The sequence below is a fragment of the Erinaceus europaeus genome, chromosome 2 (genome assembly GCF_950295315.1).
Source record: "Erinaceus europaeus chromosome 2, mEriEur2.1, whole genome shotgun sequence".
In the NCBI taxonomy this organism is placed as follows: domain Eukaryota; kingdom Metazoa; phylum Chordata; class Mammalia; order Eulipotyphla; family Erinaceidae; genus Erinaceus; species Erinaceus europaeus.
In genome coordinates this window covers 14,865,369-14,872,133 of record NC_080163.1, presented here as the reverse complement: position 1 = coordinate 14,872,133, position 6,765 = coordinate 14,865,369, and the positions used below count along the sequence as shown (strand labels likewise).

The following is a 6,765-nucleotide window of genomic DNA, read 5'->3' as shown; positions in this document are numbered from 1 at the left end:
TTAAGCCAGGGTCCTTGCTCACTGTAACATGTGCGCTCAACCAGGTGCACACCGCCCAGCCCTGAACAACAATATGAATTAGGATTTGTTTCTACAGCCGGTACACAGAGCTCCAGATCTTAGTTTGAGATGTTCATTCTAGAAGTGAAGATTAGGTGTCCTTAGCTAATTTTCCTTGGACAAATTTTGGCTTAGGAGAGGAAAGGTGCTGAACAACAAAGGCTTTGGACCTCAGGCAATCGCTCTTGAGTCAGGCAGGGAGCAGGCATGATAAAGCTGCGTGACCCGTTTGTTGCCCTCTGGTATTGAAACATATTTACACCCACTAGGTAGCGACTGGAGTGATGTAGTATTTCAGGAGAGACACTGTTAGCTCTGATTCACACAGATATCACTGCTCTTTGGATCTGGGCAATTTCTAAGCTTTGTTTCTCATAAAATAAATGATTTTATCAGGGGCCGGTAGTGACCTGGTTGATTACACTATTACCATGCTCAAAGGACTGGGTTCAAGGCCACGTGTCTCCTTTTCTCTCCCTCTCTATACTTCCTCCACCTCTTGACTTCTTTCTGTCATATCAAATAAAATAAATACAATTTTTTAAAAAGATTTTACTTATAGTGCTTGAGAGCTTAGAGATGGCACCTACTTATAAACTGAGCTTAATTAACAATTTCATTTTTCTCTATGTTGGCATCCGAGGTCTCTAATATATAATAGCACATCACTTCCTGCCCAGCAGTTGTCTCCACCACAGTTTTTTCCTGTAAGCTGTGACTACATAAAATTGAAAGACTTTGATATCTTCTGAAAATAAACCAGGGAGGATTCTCCTCTCCTCCCCCCACCTCGCTCCTGCTTCCCCTCTCACCAAAAAAGAAAAAAAGACAAGCCCCTTTGATGGTATCTCTTAGTGCAGCAGGTTTTAAATAATAGTTCTATGCTCCTGAAGGTTTTTTTTCCATTTACTTTCTCTCCACAGAACCCTGTAGAGTCTTCATGGATCAGCAATACTGCTGATTAAATAATACCTACATGTTCAATAATAATTTCCAAATTTTCATCACTATTTACCTTCCTTTTGTAACAGAGCACTGTGTGCTGTGCTATTTCTCTTTTATTTATTTAAAAACATTTTTGTTAACTTTTTTAAAAATTTTTTTAAATTTATTGATGAGAAAGATAGGAGGAGAGAGAAAGAACCAGACACATGTGCTGCCAGAGATCGAACCTGAGACCTCATGCATGAGAGTCCAAAGCTTTATCACTGCGCCACCTCCCGGACCACTGTTAACTTTATTTGATGGCTGTTGGGACCTGACTGTGTACTTAGCATACAGCTGACGAAGATAATCAGCATTGTTGGGTCATGGACGTAATTAGCATACCACTGACGTCAGCCTATGAGCATACTTCCAACTCACACAGACCCACAAAGGCTTCTGAGTGCGCGGGAACTTACCTGAGTGCTTCATGTATTCTGGAAATGCACTCTCTCGGTTCCTGGGAAGCCGGTTGCAGCTTTTGTTTCCTGTGCCCTCTTGGGTGCCTCCTCTCCTGCCCAAGAATCCATCATGCCTGAACACGTGGAGCTGAACTCTGGTAACTTACAAACTTATAAATTCATGTCCCCAGCCTAGGGTATCTCTGCTCCACTGCCTATTTTGCTATTCCTAAATAAATAACCGCCATGGAATAAACTCCTCAATTTGTTTAAACCATGACAAGTCTTTTATTTTTTATTTACTATAGATAGAGACAGCCAGACATCAAGAAAAAGGGGAATAGAGAGAGGGGGAGAGAGACAGAGACACACCTGCAGCCCTGCTTCACCACTCGTGAAGTTTTACTCCTGGGGGCTTGAACACAGGTCCTTGCTCATCATAACATGTGTGTTCAACCATGTGAGCCACCACCTGGCCCCCTACCTGCTATTTCTCAAAGTTGTTGCTTTACTCACTATCCCAGTGTTGTTAAAATTTCGGCGGCTCTAGCTGGGTGGGCTAGCTTCATGGGCGGGTAACAGAGACGCGGAGACAACGGCTGGGCAGGGAAGCTGTATTTCTTTATTCAGGAACAACAATTCATAAACTAAGACAAACTAATCACCAAACAGAACTCTGCTGCCTCTTTGCCGCGGCGCAAGCACTCTCTCTTACTCTGGAACTCTGGAACTCTGGAACTCTGGCGGGGTTCCTTCGGGGCAGGCCGGCGAAACTAACTGGGCTGATCCAATTCTCTTGGCAGGGGAGAACTACCCAATGTAAGCATACAACATCCCAGTTTGGGATATACCTACACCTTCTCCCCAAACATATCTCTTGCTTCCTTTCAAACTGCCCTGAAGTGTGGTCTAGGAGTTTGCACAGTGATAGAGAAACTGAACTTGCAAGCTGGAGAACTTGGGTTCAATTCTTGGCACCATAGAGTTGTGCTCTGATCTGTCTCTCTTAACTCATTCCACGTCTTTCCTTTATTTCTCTCATGAAATAAGTAAAATAAAATATTTTGTAAAAGGTGCTTCAGTAGAGTTCTGAAACACCCACAACATATACTGGATTTGTTATATTCAGAGAATGGAAGGAATAAAACCAAGAGAAGGAGTTAAGGGGCAATAGTATAGCCCTAAGTGCTTTCCATCTGAAATCACAAGGAACTTCCCTGTTCTCCCTGCCAGCTAAGCCTTCCTGACTTTGTCACCTTCTGTTTTGCCTGCTTTTCTATCATGAGATGGGTTGTCCACACTCTTGTTTCTACTCAAGCCCTCTAACTGAATCCTATTATCTTCTACAATCTCACTTTGGTCAGGTTGTTTGTTTCCTTGACATTGGAAAGACCCTCTCAGCACTTAGTAATTTTTCTGAAATGAAATCATACATTGACTTCCCTCCTTTCACTTAGAACTTGCCAAAATATGAATGGAAGGTCAAATCAGCCTGCCATTAAACACACACACCTTCTTTTTAAAATTTTTTAAAAATATTTATTCCCATTTGTGGTCCTTGTTTTATTGTTGTAGTTATTATTGGTGTCGTTATTGGTGGATAGGACAGAGAGAAATGGAGAGAGGAGGGGAAGACAGAGAGGGAGGAGAGAAAGATAGACACCTACAGACCTGCTTCACCACCTGTGAAGGGACTCCCCAGCAGGTGGGGAGCCGGGGGCTCTAACTGAAATCCTTATGCCTGTCGGGTCCTTGCACTTTGCGCCACGTGCGCTTAACCGGCGGCGCTACCGCCCACACACTAACCCCCCCCCCACACACACACACACACAACTTCATTTGGACCCAGTCAAGACTATGTGCTCGCCTATTTGCAAAACCTTTGGCGCTTACAACAACAAAGGCTAAGTAGCAGTGACAGAGATTGTATAACCAAGACAGTCTCAATGTTAGAAAAGGTCCTTGTCCAGCCACTGCACTAGAATACAAAAGCCTCACAGAATGAAGCTCTTCATTTTGTTCTCTGACATGCTGCCAGGCCCTCGAAAAAAAATACCTGCTACTTATAGAGGCTCAGAAATATTTGTCAAAGATAGAAGGGATGAATGACATAGTTCAACTAGACACTGTCCTGTTTCCTTCATTCTTTCTGATTCAGTCTTCTCTCTGTTTCCCCCATTCCTATTAATGTCTACTTTCTGATTATTTGTTTTTCCATTAGACTTTGCTTCCTGTCCATCGTATTTCCAGTTGGAAGAAAAGTTCTAAAAATAGTTAAGTAAATTGTTGAACTATGAAGGCTCAATTACAGGAATTTTTTTCCCCTTTGACAGTAGGATAAAATACATGCCCTTTTATTCTCTGCTGTTATCTGTATTATTTTGAAGCAAAAACTGTCAGAAATGATTTTTCTGTTCATAGTTATTGTTCACAACTAATTATCTTACAGTCTGGTACTCTTTGCAGTTTGTCTAATAGTATCGTTTTTTGTTTTTCTTACACTTCTTATTTTATAGAGATTGGTTTATATAGAGTAACCCTTTCATGTTTTTTTACTGAACACTTTATTATTAATGCATAAAATGTTTGCTCCATCTTTAATTTTTGATCCTGAGACTCTACCCCAAAAATAAACTATCCTGACACAGGCATTTATTATTATTATTATTTTACTACTTATCTATGCCAAAGATACTTTCCATACTAACTTTGATCTCTTGCAGATGTGGAACAAAACCAGTGCTAGGGAAGTGGACTTTACATCTATACTTAAAACAAAAGAAAACAAATAAAAATGTGGGTCTGATTACTCCTAAGTGACTAACCAGAAAAAGAAAAAAATATCTGTGAACCTGTGGAGTCTGGAATGTGCTGGCAACAAAGAACCTGGACATCTCTTGGCATCTTCAATTATGTTTTTGAAATAGGAGGAGGAAGCTCTAACATGACCACAAATAATCTCAAGGGTGAATTATTACCGCTTCCTTAGAGAGAAATTCACAAATTGCCTAATAGTTGTAAATAAAGGTAAAAATACGTGACCCTGAATATCAGATTATTCGTGTGTTTTGAATGGATACATCAGATTATTCGTGTGTTTTGAATGGATACATCCAGTCTGATCCTTCAGAGCCATCCTGACATATTCACATTGGAGTTTGGTTCTAGTACCTTCATAGGCCCTCTGTTCCAGACTCTTGGAAACAGAGTTGGCAGTCAGCTGAGGTAAAGAACAAACACCTCATCACAGACCCCTGCAAGCGTCAACCCGGCTTTGACCTAGCACGTTATGATTGGGCCCTCCTCAATCGCTATCGAACAGGCCATGGCCGGTGCCCCGCTATGTTCCATCGCTGGGGAGCCAGAGACGACCCGAACTGCCCCTGCGGCTACAGACAGACTATGACCCACATAGTCAACGACTGCCACCTCTCCAGATTCAAAGGAGGTCTCGAAACTTTACATCAGGCTCAACCTGACGCTGTTGACTGGCTACGGAAGAAGGGCAAACGCTAGAAGAAGATAGGCCCTCAAGTCAATGCCATTTGTTGCTTACTCATCATCTCTCTCTCTCTCTCTCTCTCTCTCTGCCCTCCCTCTCTTTTTAAAGTATTTGTCTAGGTTTTTTCTTAATGTTTTTATTTATTATTGAATAGAGACAGAGACAAACTGACAGGAAGACAGGGAGATAAGAGGGAAAGAGACACAGAGACACCTGCAGTCCTGCTTCAGCTTTCCCCCTGCAGGTGTCTCTATGTCTTGAACCTGGGTCCTCACACATTTCAATGTGCTCACTTAACCAGATATGCCACTGCCTGCCTGCGCCCCCCCCCCCAGCCTCTTCTCTGTCTCTAACTCTGACCTCAATTACTTAATCCAGTTCTGAGGTTCAGTCTTGCCAAGTCTCTAGTTCACATTCAATCTCACCTGTGACTCTATAGCTCCTTGGTTACAGTTGTTTTAGGTCTGACAAGTAATGATAATGACAAAGAAGCCTGACTAAAAGAAATCTCTAGTCCCGTATATCTAAATTGATTTCTAAGTGTATTTCAAAATGCAAAAGATGCAAATAATAAACATTTTATCTTGAATAGAAATTCTATACCTAAGTTATTTTGATGGGTCCTGATTTTCTGCCCATTGAGTTGGTAAACTTAAGTCAGCTACTTAAGATAGAATTTTGTATACCATCTAATAGATTTTTTTTTTATCGCTGTTGTGGTTATTATTATCTTTTCTATTGATGTCGTTATTGTTGGATAGGTCAGAGAGAAATGGAGAGAGGAGGGGAAGACAGAGAGGGGGAGAGAAAGATAGACACCTGCAGACCCGATTCACCACCTGTGAAGCGACTCCCCTGCAGTTGGGAAGCCAGGGGCTCGAACCAGGATCCTTATGCTGGTCCTTGAGCTTTGTGCTATATGTGTGCTTAACCCACTGCGCTACTGCCTGAAACCTCATCTAATAGATTTTTAAGTCTTCTTCTTTTTTAGTTCCAGCCAACTATTTCTGCTTATTTTAAAAAGAATGTCTGTCATTAGACACTCAGATGAAATTTCCTCAATCTACTAAGTTTTTAAAATGTGTGTGTGTGTGTGTGTGTGTGTGTGTGTGTGTGTGTGTAATGGAATCTGGATGTTACTTAACAGCATGATATAGGTGAAAAAAATTACTTCCTAGGAATCAGGAGGCCCAGTCCCTGAATTAGTTCATCTCTGAGATGTTAAACAGGTCATGGAACTTCTCAGAGATTTGATTTCCTTGCTGGTAACATGATAGGGTTGAGTTAGGTGATCTCTCTTCCCATCCAGATTGATAGTCTCATGGTCTATTTTAGGCTTGCTGGATGTGTGCTATGGAAACAAATTGACCAACTGAATTCCAGCTCTATCTTCCTACTTACTTTTATTTTATTTTCATTTTTTCTTCTTATTGCTCACTTCAAAAGTTCCCTTTCAAATGAGGAATCAAATTAAATTTATTTAGCTTATCCAACTTTTGTTATCCCAGAGACACACCCAACCATGGGGTCAGTGAGCAAATATACAAACATTTGTAAGAAATTGACTTTCCAAGCACGAAGGCCAACATTCAGCAGAGTTCTAAGCTGGGCAAGGCAGTCCAAACCCTGGCTGGCCGTTCCATAAGGCATTCAGAATTAGGATTCTTTGTCAATTTTATCTCCTTTATCTTTTTTTTTCTCCTACAGCTTGTTTTATTGCTTAAGGCAAAAAGAGTGGGGAGACATAATTCCACTGACTCACTGTAATATAAACCTAATGGCTTAAGCACTGTCATTTTATATTGGCCTGATCACCAC

The 6,765-nt window shown here is 41.3% G+C and overlaps 1 long non-coding RNA gene across 1 annotated transcript; it reads left to right on the top strand.

The window, feature by feature from the left end:
* Positions 1-1,437: 1,437 nt before the first annotated feature.
* On the top strand, positions 1,438-4,493 carry LOC132536908 (uncharacterized). Its single transcript, XR_009548440.1, has 2 exons — positions 1,438-1,603; positions 4,169-4,493. It is a non-coding gene; the product is annotated as an uncharacterized LOC132536908 (long non-coding RNA).
* Positions 4,494-6,765: the final 2,272 nt, after the last annotated feature.